The sequence below is a fragment of the Hemitrygon akajei genome, chromosome 18 (genome assembly GCF_048418815.1).
Source record: "Hemitrygon akajei chromosome 18, sHemAka1.3, whole genome shotgun sequence".
NCBI classification, from domain to species: domain Eukaryota; kingdom Metazoa; phylum Chordata; class Chondrichthyes; order Myliobatiformes; family Dasyatidae; genus Hemitrygon; species Hemitrygon akajei.
Genome location: NC_133141.1, coordinates 17,811,339 through 17,825,647, shown reverse-complemented (window position 1 = coordinate 17,825,647; position 14,309 = coordinate 17,811,339). Strand labels below are relative to the sequence as shown.

Genomic DNA, 14,309 nt, shown 5'->3' with positions numbered 1-14,309 from the left:
TGCATTTGTTCATTTTCAATTGAAATTAAAGCACATGTTTTCTACATATCCCATGATATTTTATTTTCTCTTATGAGGTGTATTACCAAAACACTCCGTCCATCTGCTCCTGGTCCGGCCCCCCTGTCAAATTTTAGAACCCTTTGTGGCCCACAAGTCAAAAGGTTTGCCCACCCCTGGGTTAGCCCGTCTCCATTCCTCCAAGAACAGGACGATGACTAGAGTGAAGGTAGGACTGATCATTGGTGGAAGAGGAAACATATGCATGGAGTCAGAGGAGGTAGAGCCAGTCCTTAATGAATGCTGTGCTTCAGTATTCATCAGTGAGAGGGATCTTGATGTTTGTGAGTACAGTGTAAAACAGGCTAATATGTTTGAACTTGTTGATACTAAGAAACAGGATGTGAAACATAGAAAACATAGAAACATAGAAAACCCACAGCACAATACAGGCCCTTCGGCCCACAAAGCTGTGCCAAACACGTCCCTACATTAGAACTACCTAGGCTTTACCCATAGCCCTCTATTTTTCTAAGTTCCATGTAGCTATCCAGGAGTCTCTTAAAAGACCCTGTCATATCCACCTCCACCACCGTCACCAGCACCCCATTCCACACACTCGCCACTCTCTGTGTAAAAAAACTTACCCCTGACATCTCCTCTGTACCTACTCCCAAGCACATTAAACCCGTGTCCTCTTGTGGCAACTATTTCAGCACTGAGAAAAAGCCTCTGACTATCCACACGATTAATGCCTCTCATCATCTTGTACACCTCTATCAGGTCACCTCTCATCCTCCGTTGCTCCAAGGAGAAAAGGCCGAGTTCACTCAACCTATTCTCATAAGGCATGCTCCCCAATCCAGGCAACATTCTTGTAAATCTCCTCTGCATCCTTTCTATGGCTTCCACATCTTTCCTGTAGTGAAGCGACCAGAACTGAGCACAGTACTCCAAGTGGGGTCTGACCAGGGTCCTATATAGCTGCAACGTTACCTCTCGGCTCCTAAATTCAATCCCACGATTGATGAAGGCCAATGCACCATACACCTTCTTAACCACAGAGTCAACCTGCACAGTGGCTTTGAGTGTCCCATGGACTCGGACCCCAAGATCCCCCTGATCCTCCACACTGCCAAGGGTCTTACCATTAATACTATATTCCACCATCATATGTGTTGGAACTTTTGAAAAACATTTGGATAGATAAGTACCTGAATGGAATATACCCCAGGTTATTATATGGGAAGAAATGGACGAGATTACTTTACCTTGTGTGATGAACTTTGCATCCTCACTGGCCACATGAGTAGTACCAGATGACTGGAGGGTGACAAATGTTATTCCTTTGTTCAAGAAAGGGACTGGGGATAAGTCTGGGAATTATAGACCAGTGAGTCTTCCTTCAGTGGTAAGCAATTATTGGAGAAGGTTCTTAGAGACATGATTTATGAGCATTTGGAAAAGCATAGTCTAATTATGGATAGTCAGCATGGCTTTGTGAGGGTCAGGTCATGCCTTACAAGCCTAATTGAATTTTTTGAAGATGTGACCAAGCATATTGATGAAGGTAGAGCAGTGGATGTGGCGTATATGGAGTTTAGTAAGGCGTTTGATAAGGTTCCCCACAGGAGGCATGGGATCTAGGGAAATGACTGTGAGGATACAGAATTGGTTTGCCCATAGAAGGCAAAGGGTGGTCGTAGATGGAGCATATTTTGCCTGGAGGCCAGCGGTGTTTCATGAGAATCTGTGCTGGGACTCCTGCTGTTTGTGACTTTTATAAATAACTTGGATAAGGATATGGAAGGGTGGGTTGGAAAGTTTGCAAATGACTCAAAGATTGGTGGTATTGTGGACAGTGTAGTAGTGGTTGTTGTAGTTTGCAGCGGGACGTTGACAGGGTGAATAACTGGGCTGAGAAATAGCAGATGGAGTTCAATCCAGAAAAGTCTGAAGTTATTAACTTTGGAAGGTTGAATTTGAAGGCAGCATACAGAGCTAATGGCAGGATGCTTGGCAATGTGGAGTAACGGAGGAATCTGGGTGTCCACGAAAAGAGATCCCTCAAAGTTCATGAATCTGTTGATAGGGTCATGAAGAAGGCTTATGGTGTGTTGGCCTTCATTAATTGGAGGACTGAGTTCAAGAGCTGTAAGGTAATGTTTCAGCTCCATAAAACTCTGGTTAGACCACATTTGGAATATTGTGTTCAGTTCTGGTCACCTCATTATAGAAAGGATGTGGATATGATAGAAAGTTCAGAGGAGATTTAAAAGGATGTTGCCTGGATTAGAGAACATGTCTTATGAAGATAACTTGAGTAAAGAAGGACGAGAGGAGACTTGATAGAAGTGATAAGATGGTAAGAGGCATTGATAGAGTGGCTATCCAGAGACTTTTTCCCAGGCAAAAATGACTCAAACAAGGAGGCATAATGTTAAGGTGATTGGAGGAAAGTACAGAGAGGTGTCAGAAGCAGGTTCTTTACACAGAGTGTGTAAGTGCATAGAACGTGCTGCCGGGGTGGTACTAGAACCATAAAGAGTTATTTAAGATTGCAGTAGGATCTACATCAACTAGGAAAGTGCAAGGTGATGCACTTTGGTTAGTTAAACCAGGGCAGGACTTGCACGGTAGGTGTTAGGGCCCTGGGGAGTGTTGTAAAACAGAGAGACCTAGGGGTATCTGTATATAGTTTCCTGAAGTGGTGACACAGGTAGACAGGATGGTGAAGAAGGTATGTGGCATGCCTGTCTTCATTAGTCAGGGCATCGAGTACATGGATTGGAATGCCATGTTACAAGTGGTTGTTGGACCACACGGTGTATTTTGTGGGGGGTGGGGGTGGGGTTGGAGGAAGTTAAAATAACTTATTATTAGCAAGGTACTAGGTAAACTAATATAGCTAAAGGCTGACAAGAACCCAGGACCTGACAACATGCATGCTACAGTCAAGCATAATGGATTCATTGATTATAATATTCCAAAAGATTGCAGTAATAGGATGAGGTTGTAAATCAATGCGCAAAACTGCTGAAATAATATCAAAAATATCTTTCCAATATTTTTCCAAAAGAGGGCAAGACCAGAACATATGTGTCAAGGAAGCTACCTCAGACTCGCATCTGTCACAGACAGGATTTATATGGCAATAAAAATGAGCTAACTTATCCTTGGACATATGGGCCCTATGAACCAAATTAAATTGTATCAAAGTGTGTCTAGCACACATTGAAGAAGTGTCAACTAGTTGGAGAATTTTCTCCCATTTCTCTATAGGCAAAGATACCTGACGTTCTCTTTTCCATTTATTCTTAATGTTATCAGATGTACCTGGATGTATTTTCGTAATCAGATCATAAATAATTGCTATTAAACTCTTCTGATAGGGACTTAAACCTAAAAAAAATTCTGTAATTTCAGTTTGATGTGATACTGGAAAAGTAGGTAAAATAATATTCAAAGTTTCTAATCTGTAAATATCTGGAAAAAATGTGATCTAGGCAAACTATATTTATTAGACCACTGTTCAAAAGACATGAGACAGTTATCCATGAATAAGTCACAAGAACATGTTATTCACTTTGTTTTCCATAAAAGAAAAGCTTGATCAGTTCTGGATGGTTGGAAGAAAAAAATTAGATATAATAGGACTTGATAGGATAAATTTATTCAATCCAAAAAATTTATGAAACCATATTTGTATTGTATGTTTAGTTATTGGATTAGTCATTTGTTTATTCAGTTTAGTAATTGCAAAGGGAAGCAAGGCCCCTAAAATAGAAGCCAATAAGAACCCCTGTACAGACTCCGTGCTCGAGGTTCACCCATCGTGGGCATTGAACTTCATCCAAATCTTGTGTCCAAAATGTTAAATATTGAATATTAATTGCCCAATAATAGAATCTATTATCATCCTATTACTGCAATTTTTGGATTACCAACGATGGACTCTAGTCAATTATCCCCTTCAGCTTGCTGTTTGATTGCATTTGTTACATTAATAGCCAGAAGATCCATTTTATTTAAATGGAAATTTTCTAATCCCCCTACTACATTTCAATGGTTTTCCCAAACTATAATATATTTAAATTTGGAAAAAAATTAGGAGTGGCACTATTGACCCTTCAGTTAAATTTGAAGAAACTTGGAGACCATTTATTCAACATTTTCATATGATGTAAACTGACCTTTTCCGAATCCTTCTCAATAACTTTTTGTTTGTGTATAGAGGAGTAGAGTTAATGATAATTAATGATTTTAACCAATGAAACCAGGCAGCCCAGCTTTTGTTTTGTTTTTTATTTTGGTTTTTATTTATTTGTTTAGGGGGATTTTTTTTCTTGTAAAAATCATTTTTCTTTGAATCTTTCTCATGCTTGTTTACTAAGAGATTGGGAGGCTTAGGTTACACATGTTACTCAGTCTGTTTATGTTTACGTTAACCATTATTAATGTAATCCCGATCTCTTTGTATCACTATCATTGTTTATCTATTTGAAACTCAATAAAAAAGATTGATAAAGAAAGATTATAATATACCAAAGTTCTCTGGAATCTGGACAGGTTCCAGAGTATTAGAAAGCCACCAATGGAGACAGAAACCAGATTATAGACCAGTTAGTCCAGGATGTAATAAGTGTAACATTTAGAAAACCATAAGGCAATCAAGCAGAGTTTATATGAGGGGCAAATCCGATCCCACAAAGCTGCTAGTGTATTTCGAGGGTGGATAAAGGGGAACCAGTAGATGTAGTATACTTGGATTTCTGGAACATATTTGATAAGGTGCCACATAAAATGTAACCCTACAAGAGCATATGGTGGCCAGAGTAGGGATGAGAGACACAAGCAGGAACAAATAAGGAGCCATAGAGATCAGAGCTGTTTATAACTGTTTATAAACTATACTGAAGATTCAGATCAAACACGAGGAAATCTGCAGATGCTGGAAATTCAAGCAACACACACACAATGCTGGTGGAACACAGCAGGCCAGGCAGCATCTATAAGGAGAAGCACAGTCGACGTTTCGGGGCAAGTCCTGATGAAGGGTCTCAGCCCGAAACGTCGACAGTGCTTATAGATGCTGCCTGGCCTGCTGTGTTCCACCTGAAGATTCAGATGATGGGATTGAGGATACTGTAGCCATGTTAACTGCAGATATAAAGATGGGTAGGTTATTAAATTGTGAGGAGCACAAGTAAAGACTTGGTCAAAGTGAGCAAGCTGGGGTACAGGAGTACACAGAGGGAATTCATGAGTTGGTTGACTCTAGAAGGAAGATTGACAAAGCAAATCATTATTTAAGAGCTGATACTGCAGAATATTGCAGAACAAAAGCGTCTGGGAGTCCTAGAAACTCAAACACTTAGCATGCGGGTACATAATATAATTAGGAGGGTCCATGGAATGTTGACCTTTATTACAAAGAGTATGGAATATCACAGTAGAGAGATTTTGACATGATGTTACAACTGGAGAATGGAGGATAGCTTTACTCTCCAGTTTTAAGTAGCAATGCACTTGCACTGGAGGCACTGGGTTATTAATTTCACTGGGTTATTCCTTGGATAAAAGGATTGACACAAGAAGAAGAGTTGGGCATATACTCGCTGGAGTTTAGAAGAATTAGAGGTGATCTTATTGAAATAAACAAGATTCTTTGGGGTATTGGTGTTGGGGTATCTAGAACAAAGGGCACAGTTTCAGAATAAGGAGTTGCCCATTTCAGAGGGTGGTGACTCTTTAGCATTCTCTACCCCAGAGATCTGTGGAGGCAGGTTGTTACTGAATATACTCAAGGGAGAGTTGACAGACGTGAGGGAGTCAAGAGATATAGGGTGCAACCAGGGAAATGGTATTGAGGCTAGTATCAAATGAGTTAAAACCTCATTTAAGCAACAAAGGAATTTTATGAGGCCCACCCCTGCAGCTATTTCTTCTATAGACACAAGACATCGAAACAAAATACGCCATTTGGCCTATTGAGTCTGCTTCACCATTCCAACATGGCTGTATTCTCAACCCCATTCTCCCACCTTCTCCCCGTAACCTTTGATGCCCTAACTAATCAAGAATGTATCAACCTCCACTTTAAGTACACCCAATGACTTGGCCTCCACAGCCACCTATGGCAAAGGGTAGATTCACTACCCTTTGGCTAAGGAAATTCCTCCTCACTGTTCTACATGGATGCCCCTCTATTCTGAGGCTATGCCTTGTGGTCCTTGACTCCACCAATATAGGAAAATTCCTCTCCAATCCACTCTATCTAGGTCTTTCATTTAGGTCTAAAGTTAATGTTTCAAGTTCATGATTTTTCTTTAAACTAGGACTTTAGAAAACAGCTTACAGAGAAAGGCGAGGATGGAGGGATCAAAGGGAATGTTTGTGATGGTGTGGAGACCAGGAGAAGACAGATGACACAAGTGGGTGCAGGTTGAAAGAGAGTGGTTTGTTCATGTCAACTGGTCTGTCTGGATGAGATGTAAATAGGGGGGGGGGGAGAGAAAACAAAACAAACAAAACTGAAATTGAGATACAGAACATAGTATTTGCTGGAAATCTGAAATGAAGGAGAATGCTGGGAAAGTTCAGCAGATCAGGCAGCATCTCTGGAGAGAAACTGAATGACATCAGAACATGACCAGGGACTGGAAAGCAAAACAATTGCAGATGCTGGAAATTTGAAAAGAAAGAAAATGCTGAACTCAGTAGGCCAGGTAGCATCCAGTTAAAATGCAAAAATACCTCCAGAAAATGGACAGGCATGCAGAAAAGAACAAGTGGCTTTAATGCAGCATTTAAATTTCTTTCTAGATTGAGATAAGCATGTAGTCTGATAGGTAGTTAATTTTCAATGTGTTCTGCAGAATGACATCCCAAACTAACAAGTGGGAAGCCCTAGTTGTTTGATGATAAATTGTAAGCTAACTAGTTTGCAGCCCAATGTATGTGAGCACATTTTTCACTAACAAATACAATATGGTTCTGTTTATTGCTATGTTAGAAAAGAAGAGATGCAGCTAAGTTGCCAGCAGCACACAGTCTATTGGAGGAACTAAACAGGTCAAGAAGCATCTGTGCAGGGGAAAGATGGTCAACATTTCGGGTTGAAACCCTGCATCAGGATTCTAAGCTGCTAAATTTTCTTGATGCTGACTTCCATGCAATTCAGGCCTAACAACATAAGGAGGTAAGTGATGCCATAAAGCTAATTAAAAAGCATGTGAAGGCTAACTAGAAAGAGTAATAAGAGTTACAAGAAAAATACATGAAAAAAATTGCACGGTATTTCTGATTAGAAATTATATTTGGAAAGAATGATGGTCAGGAGAAACGTAGCCCCCTCAAAAGTGGATAATGGCAACACTAAATGAAAATAAGGACATATCAGATATATTATGTTGAAATATTTTCTTTACATCGGTTTTACAACAAACACAACAGCCCCTCAGACATCCCAAGAACGTTGACATTTAATCAGATATCGGGAAATCAAAATTAACATAATGAATAGAATAACACCACTAAAGAGTGGCAAAAATCCAGGAGGAGATTATTTGCACATCAGGGATTTAATTATGCAGCTACTCTACCAGTAAATTTACCAGTACCAAAACCTTGAGTCCAAGAATTAAAATTACATAGAAAAGCCATGTAAATTAGAGTTATATTCCACTGAATTAAGAATGTTAAGTGTCATTTGATTGAATTGCACAACATGTAAGACTGAAACCATTTCCCAACGTGGTACCACCTGATTTCAGACTTTCCAACCTAGAAAGGGGAAACTGTTTCTTTTGGTTTAAGAGTCTTGCTTTTTGGGAGTGAAGTCAGTAAACAATCCTACATGCAAAGTGGGGCAAATATTTAGAAACACACACAAAATGCTGGAGGAACTCAGCAGGTCAGAAAGCATCAATGGAAAAGAGTACAGTTGAGACCCTTCATCAGATATTTAGAACTTGTCTTCTGCAAGTAGAAGTTCATGCCAAGCCAATTGTTAATTTTAACTGAGTTTGATAGATTTTGTTAACCAATTAAAGGAATTTTGGAAGAAGGCAGGTACGTATATGTAGTCAAATCACAGATAAAACCAGATCTAGAACCATAGAACCATAGCACACTACGGCACAGTACAGGCCCTTCAGCCCTCCATGTTGTGCCGACCCATATAATCCTTTAAAAAATAGTACTAAACCCACTCTACCCCATAACCCTCCATACTTCTGTCATCCATGTGCCTGTCCAAGAGGCTCTTAAATACCCCTAATGTTTTAGCCTCCACCACCATCCCTGGCAAGTCATTCCAGGCACTCACAACCCTCTGTTTTAAAAAAAAAAAACAAACTTACCCCTGATGTCTCCCTTAAACTTCCCTCCCTTAATTTTGTACATGTGCCCTCTGGTGTTTGCTATTGGTGCCCTGGGAAACAGGTACTGACTATCCACCCTATCTATGCCTCTCATAATCTTGTAGACCTCTATCAAGTCCCCTCTCATTCTTTTATGCTCCAAAGAGAAAAGTCCCAGCTCTGCTAACCTTGCTTCATATGACTTGTTCTCCAAACCAGGCAACATCCTGGTAAATCTCCTCTGCACCCTCTCCATAGCTTCCACATTCTTCCTATAATGAGGTGACCAGAATTGAACACAATACTCTTAAGTGCGGTCTCACCAGAGATTTGGAGAATTGCAACATGACCTCTCTGCTCTTGAACTCAATCCCCCTGTTTATGAAGCCTAGCATCCCATAGGCCTTCTTAACTACCCTGTCAACCTGTGCAGCGACCTTGAGGGATGTATGGATTTGAACCCCAAGGTCCCTTTGTTCATCCACACTCTTAAGTAACTGACCATTAATCCTGTACTCAGTCTTCTGGTTTGTCCTTCCAAAATGCATCACCTCACACTTGTCCGGATTGAACTCCATCTGCCATTTTTCTGCCCAACTCTGCAGCCTGTCTATATCCTCTTGTAACCTTTGACAACCTACAGCTCCATCCACGACTCCTCCAATCTTTGTGTAATCCGCAAACTTACTCACCCATCCTTCTGCCTCTACATCCAGGTCATTTATAAAAATCACAAATAGCAGGGGTCCCAGGACAGATCCCTGCGGCACTCCACTAGTCACCGACCTCCAGGCAGAATACTTTCCTTCCACAACTACCCTCTGATTTCTTCCTTTAAGCCAATTTTTTTATCCAAACAGCCAAGGTTCCATTTATCCCATGCCTCATAACTTTCTGGATGAGTCTCTCATGAGGGACCTTGTCAAATGCTTTGCTAAAGTCCATGTAGACCACATCCACTGCCGTACCCTCATCAATTTCTTTTGTTACCTCTTCAAAAATCTCAATCAGGCTCATGAAGCACGATCTTCCCTTCACAAAGCCACATTGACTATCCATGAGTAGACTGTACTTCTCCACATGCTCGTAGATCCTATCCTTAAGAATCCTTTCCAGTAGTTTGCATACCAACGATGTAAGACTCACTGGTCTATAGTTCCCAGGTTTCTCCCTATTACCTTTTTTAAACAAGGGAACTACATTTGCAATTCTCCAGTCCTCCAGCACTTACCCTGCAGCCATAGAGGATTCAAAGATCATGGCTAATGCTTCTGTGATCTCTTCTCTCAATTCCCACAACTTGGGGTGTATCATATCCGGCCCTGGGGAATTATCAATCTTAATGTTTTTAAGAAGATCCAGCACTACTTCTTCCTTAATCTCCACATTGTCCAGCACACAGGCCTGCTCTTCTTCGACCTCATCCTGATCAAGATCCTTTTCACTTGTGAATACTGAAGCAAAGTGTTTATTTAGGACCTCCCCCACCTCCTCTGCTTCCAGGCACATGTTGCCCTCTTTATCCTTTAGCGGTCCCACCTTTGTTCTTGTCATCCTCCTATTCTTCACATATGTATAGAACACCTTGGGGTTCTCCTTAATCCTACATGCCAAGGCCTTTTCATGCCCCCTTCGAGCTCTCCTAAGTCCTCTTTAGCTCCTTCCTGGCTACCCTATATTTCTCATAAGCCCCTCCTACTTCTTGCTTCTTATATCTAACATATGCTTCCTTTTTCCACTTGACCAATTGTCTCACGTGTTTTGTCAGCCATGGTTCCCTTTTCCTACCAGTTTTTCCTTGCCTCAGTGGGACAAACCTATCCTGAACCCAGCTAAAGTGGTCCCTAAACTTCTCCCACATTACTTCAGTGCTTTCCCCTTTGAACATCTGTTTCCAATTTACTCTCGCTAGTTCTTGCCTCATCCCTTCAAAGTTAGCCCTTCCCCAGTTAAGCACTTTACCATTTCGTCTGATTTTATCCCTTTCCATAGCTATGCTGAAGCTAAGGGAGTTGTGGTCAATCTCACCAAAATGCTCCCCCACCAAGAGGTCTGTCACCTGACCAGGTTCATTACCCAGAACTAGATCCAGTATCGCCTCTCTTCTTATTGGCCGGTCCACATACTGTGTCAGGAATCCTTCTTGAACACACCTGACAAGTTCAGCCCCATCTATCCCCCTTGCACTCAGGAGGTGCCAGTCAATATGAGGGAAGTTGAAATCACCCATAACTACTACCCTGTATTTCCTGCACCATTCTAAAATCTGCCTGCTTATTTGCTCCTTGGTGTCCTGAGGGCTATTTGGGGGGCCTATAGACTACTCCCAGCACAGTGATTGATCCCTTCCTATTTCTAACTTCCACCCAGACTGACTCTGTGGACACTCCTTCTGCAGCATCCTCATGTATAGCCGTGATACTATCCCTGACCAGCAATGCCACTCCCCCCACCCCCCTTTTCTACCTCCCATCTTATTCCTTTTAAAGCACCTGTACCCCGGGACCTGTGTCATCCAATCCTGCCCTTCTTCCAACCAAGTTTCAGTAACGGCCACAACATCGTAGTTCCACCTACTAATCCATGCTCTAAGTTCATCCTCCTTGTTCCTAATACTGCTAGCATTGAAATAGACACATTTCAACCCCTTTAACTGGCTACAATTATGTTCTGTCTGATGAATGGTGAAGCCAAATGGCCTATTCCAGTTCCAGTGATAGCCCAACATGTGTTACAGCAGTTTAAGGAAGTAATCTACACCTTCTGATCAGTTTGGCCTACTGTGGGTATATCAGAATCAGAATTAAGTTTATTATCACCGGCATGTGACGTGAAATTTGTAGCAGTTCAATGCAATACATAATCTAGCAGAGAGAGAAAAGTAATAATAATAATTAAAAAATAAAACATAATAATAAATAACCAAGTAAATCAATTATGTATATTGAGTAGATTTTTTAAAATGTGCAAAAACAGAAATGATGTATATTTAAAAACAGGAGGTAGTGTCAAAAGATTCAATGTCCATTTAGGAATCGGATAGCAGAGGGGAAGAAGCTGTTCCTGAATTGCTGAGTGTGTGCCTTCAGGCTTCTGTACCTCCTCCCTGATGGTAACAGTGAGAAAAGGGCATGTCCTGGGTGCTGGGGGTCCTTAATAATGGATGCTGCCTTTCTGAGACACCACTCCCTAAAGATGTTCTGGGTACTTAGTAGGCTAGTGCCCAAGATGGAGCTGACTCGATTTACAACCTTCTGCAGCTTCTTTCGGTCCTGTGCAGTCGCCCCTCCATACCAGACAGTGATGCAGCCTGTCAGAATGCTCTCCACAGTACAACTATAGAAGTTTTGAGTGTATTCATTGACATGCCAAATCTCGTCAAACTCCTAATTAAGTATAGCCACTGTCTTGCCTTCTTTATAACTACATCGATATGTTGGGACCAGGTTAGATCCTCAGAGATCTTGACACCCAGGAACTTGAAACTGCTCACTCTCTCCACTTCTGGCCCCTCTGTGAGGATTGGTATGTGTTCCTTCATCTTACCCTTCCTGAAGTCTACAATCAGTTCTTTCGTCTTACTGATGTTGAGTGCCAGGTTGTTGTCTAATATGAATTAGAAATTCATTATCTCTTTCAATGGCTACCAACATTACAGGAGCTCCTTTACCCTTCCCTACCTCTTTCTACAGATCACCTGAACTACAGGGCATGGCCGCCGGACCCTGAGTAAACAGTGGAGTGAGGAGTCGGGTCAGACTATTGCAAGGTGAGTGTACACACACAGGAAGTCGCCACGTCTGTAAGCACACAGGAGATCGTCATGTCTGCACGTGCAGAACATTGTCATGTTTGCCGCACAGGGGATTAGGGAGCCTGGACTTGGTGAGGAGAACGTCACATGCAGAAGCACACGGGAGGTTGTCCATTCATGCACAGGAAATCACACCATTCGCGCACGCGCACACACACACGCGCGTCCACATTCACAGATCATCATGTACGCAGGTATAAAATAGAGTGCTGTGTATGCACACATAGATCACAGTATCCATACACACATCACCTTTTCTACACATACACAGGAGTTCACCATGCTCACAGTCAGAGGAGCTTGCCATGTCTGCGCACACAAGAGGTTGCTGCATGCACATGCACATGCACAAGGGATCGGGAAGTCTGTACACACATGGGAGAGTATGGTATGAAGTAGACTGCTGTGTATGCACACACACACACAGAGGAGATAACCACATCTGCACACGCACACATGTGATTGTTGAATCTGTGTGCGCATACACACACACACAAGATTGCCGTGACCACAGACCCACACATGGCTATATCCATACACACAGCTGATCACTGTTTTCCACACACAGATCGTTGTGTCTGTACACACACAGTATTGACGCTTCTGCACACACATATCACCACATCCACACACACACTAGAATTCACCATGTTTACACTCAGGAGATCACCATGTCTGCACTCACAGGAGATTGCCATGTCGATGCACACAGGAGATTACCACATCCATACACACATTGGAGATTGCTCTGTTTACACTGATGGGAGATCAGGTGCACAGGTACAAATTAGAGTGCCATATCCACACATACAGGAGATTGCTCTGTCTGCACACACTCAGGAGATCGCTGTGCAAGCACACACACAAGATATCACCGCATCTGCACACTTACAATATTGTTATGTCTTCACAAATGCATCACTGCATCCATGCACACATAGGTGACCACCATCTTCACTCACACAAAAGAGGCTGCTGCTTCTGCACAGACACACAGAAGATCATTGCATCCACACACACGGGAGCACTGCGTGGAAACACAAGTGTTTGCCCCGTCTACACCAGGAAGTCACACCGTCCACACACCTAGAGTAAGTTGTGTACACACACACTCCCCCCTCTTTCCCACCCCCCCCCCCCCCCCAATCTGCAGACACAGATAACTATGTCCACACACAGACTGGAGAGCGCTATGTCCATGCACACATTCGACATCACCGTGTCCGTACTCACAGGAGATCATCATGTACATAGGTACAATGTAGAGCACCATCTCTACAAAATGAAATCACTACATCCACAGAAACATGTGACCGATGCATCTACACACACATGGGAGGTCACCACATCTGCACACACAGACAAAATTGTCGGATCTGCACACATATGTCACCACGTCTGCAAACATTTCTCCACGTTGGCAGTGAGAGGATATCTCTGCATTCACAGGAGATTGCTATGTCCGCACACACAAGAGATTTCTGTGTCAGCACACACAGGAGTTTGGCGCGCGCACACACACACAGAGAAGAGATTGCTGTGTACATCATATCTGTGTGTATGCACACACACCCAGGGGATTGCTATTTCTACTGATTCTGTGCACACAGTGGAGAGTGCTGTGTAGAAGAACAAAGGGAATTGTCCCATGCACACACACACAGGACATCACAGTGTCAACACACACACACAAGAGTCCGGTGTGTCAACACACAGTGGAGATCATCGTGTCCACACAGACAGAGATTACCATGTCCACACACACAGAACTTCATGTGAACACACGAGGTCTCTGAAGATGGCCACATCCACATATCCAGGAGATCACAATATCCACAGACACAGAGAAGATTGCCGGATCACTCACATGCAGACGATTGCTGCATCTGTACATACCTGGAGGATCACTAATTCTGCGCATGCACAAGCTGACACGATGGCACACACACATCACAATGTCCACTCACATACAGGAGTTCACCATATACGCATTCAGAGAAGATAGCTGTGTCTGCACACACAGGAGATTGTTACGTCCACTGACACAGGAGATCACGAAGTACACGCACACAATTGAGAGCACTGTGTGTGGAAACACATAGGAGATCGCCTTATCAACACAAAAAGTGGGA

The 14,309-nt window shown here is 42.4% G+C and overlaps 1 long non-coding RNA gene across 1 annotated transcript in view; it reads left to right on the top strand.

Moving 5' to 3' along the window:
- LOC140741158 (uncharacterized) overlaps positions 1 to 14,309 on the top strand; it is a 42,570-nt gene that overhangs the window by 16,365 nt on the left and 11,896 nt on the right. The window contains exons 2-3 of the long non-coding RNA XR_012102013.1: positions 7,016 to 7,201; positions 12,056 to 12,132. This is a non-coding gene — a long non-coding RNA (uncharacterized lncRNA). The remainder of the gene's footprint in view (positions 1 to 7,015; positions 7,202 to 12,055; positions 12,133 to 14,309) is intronic.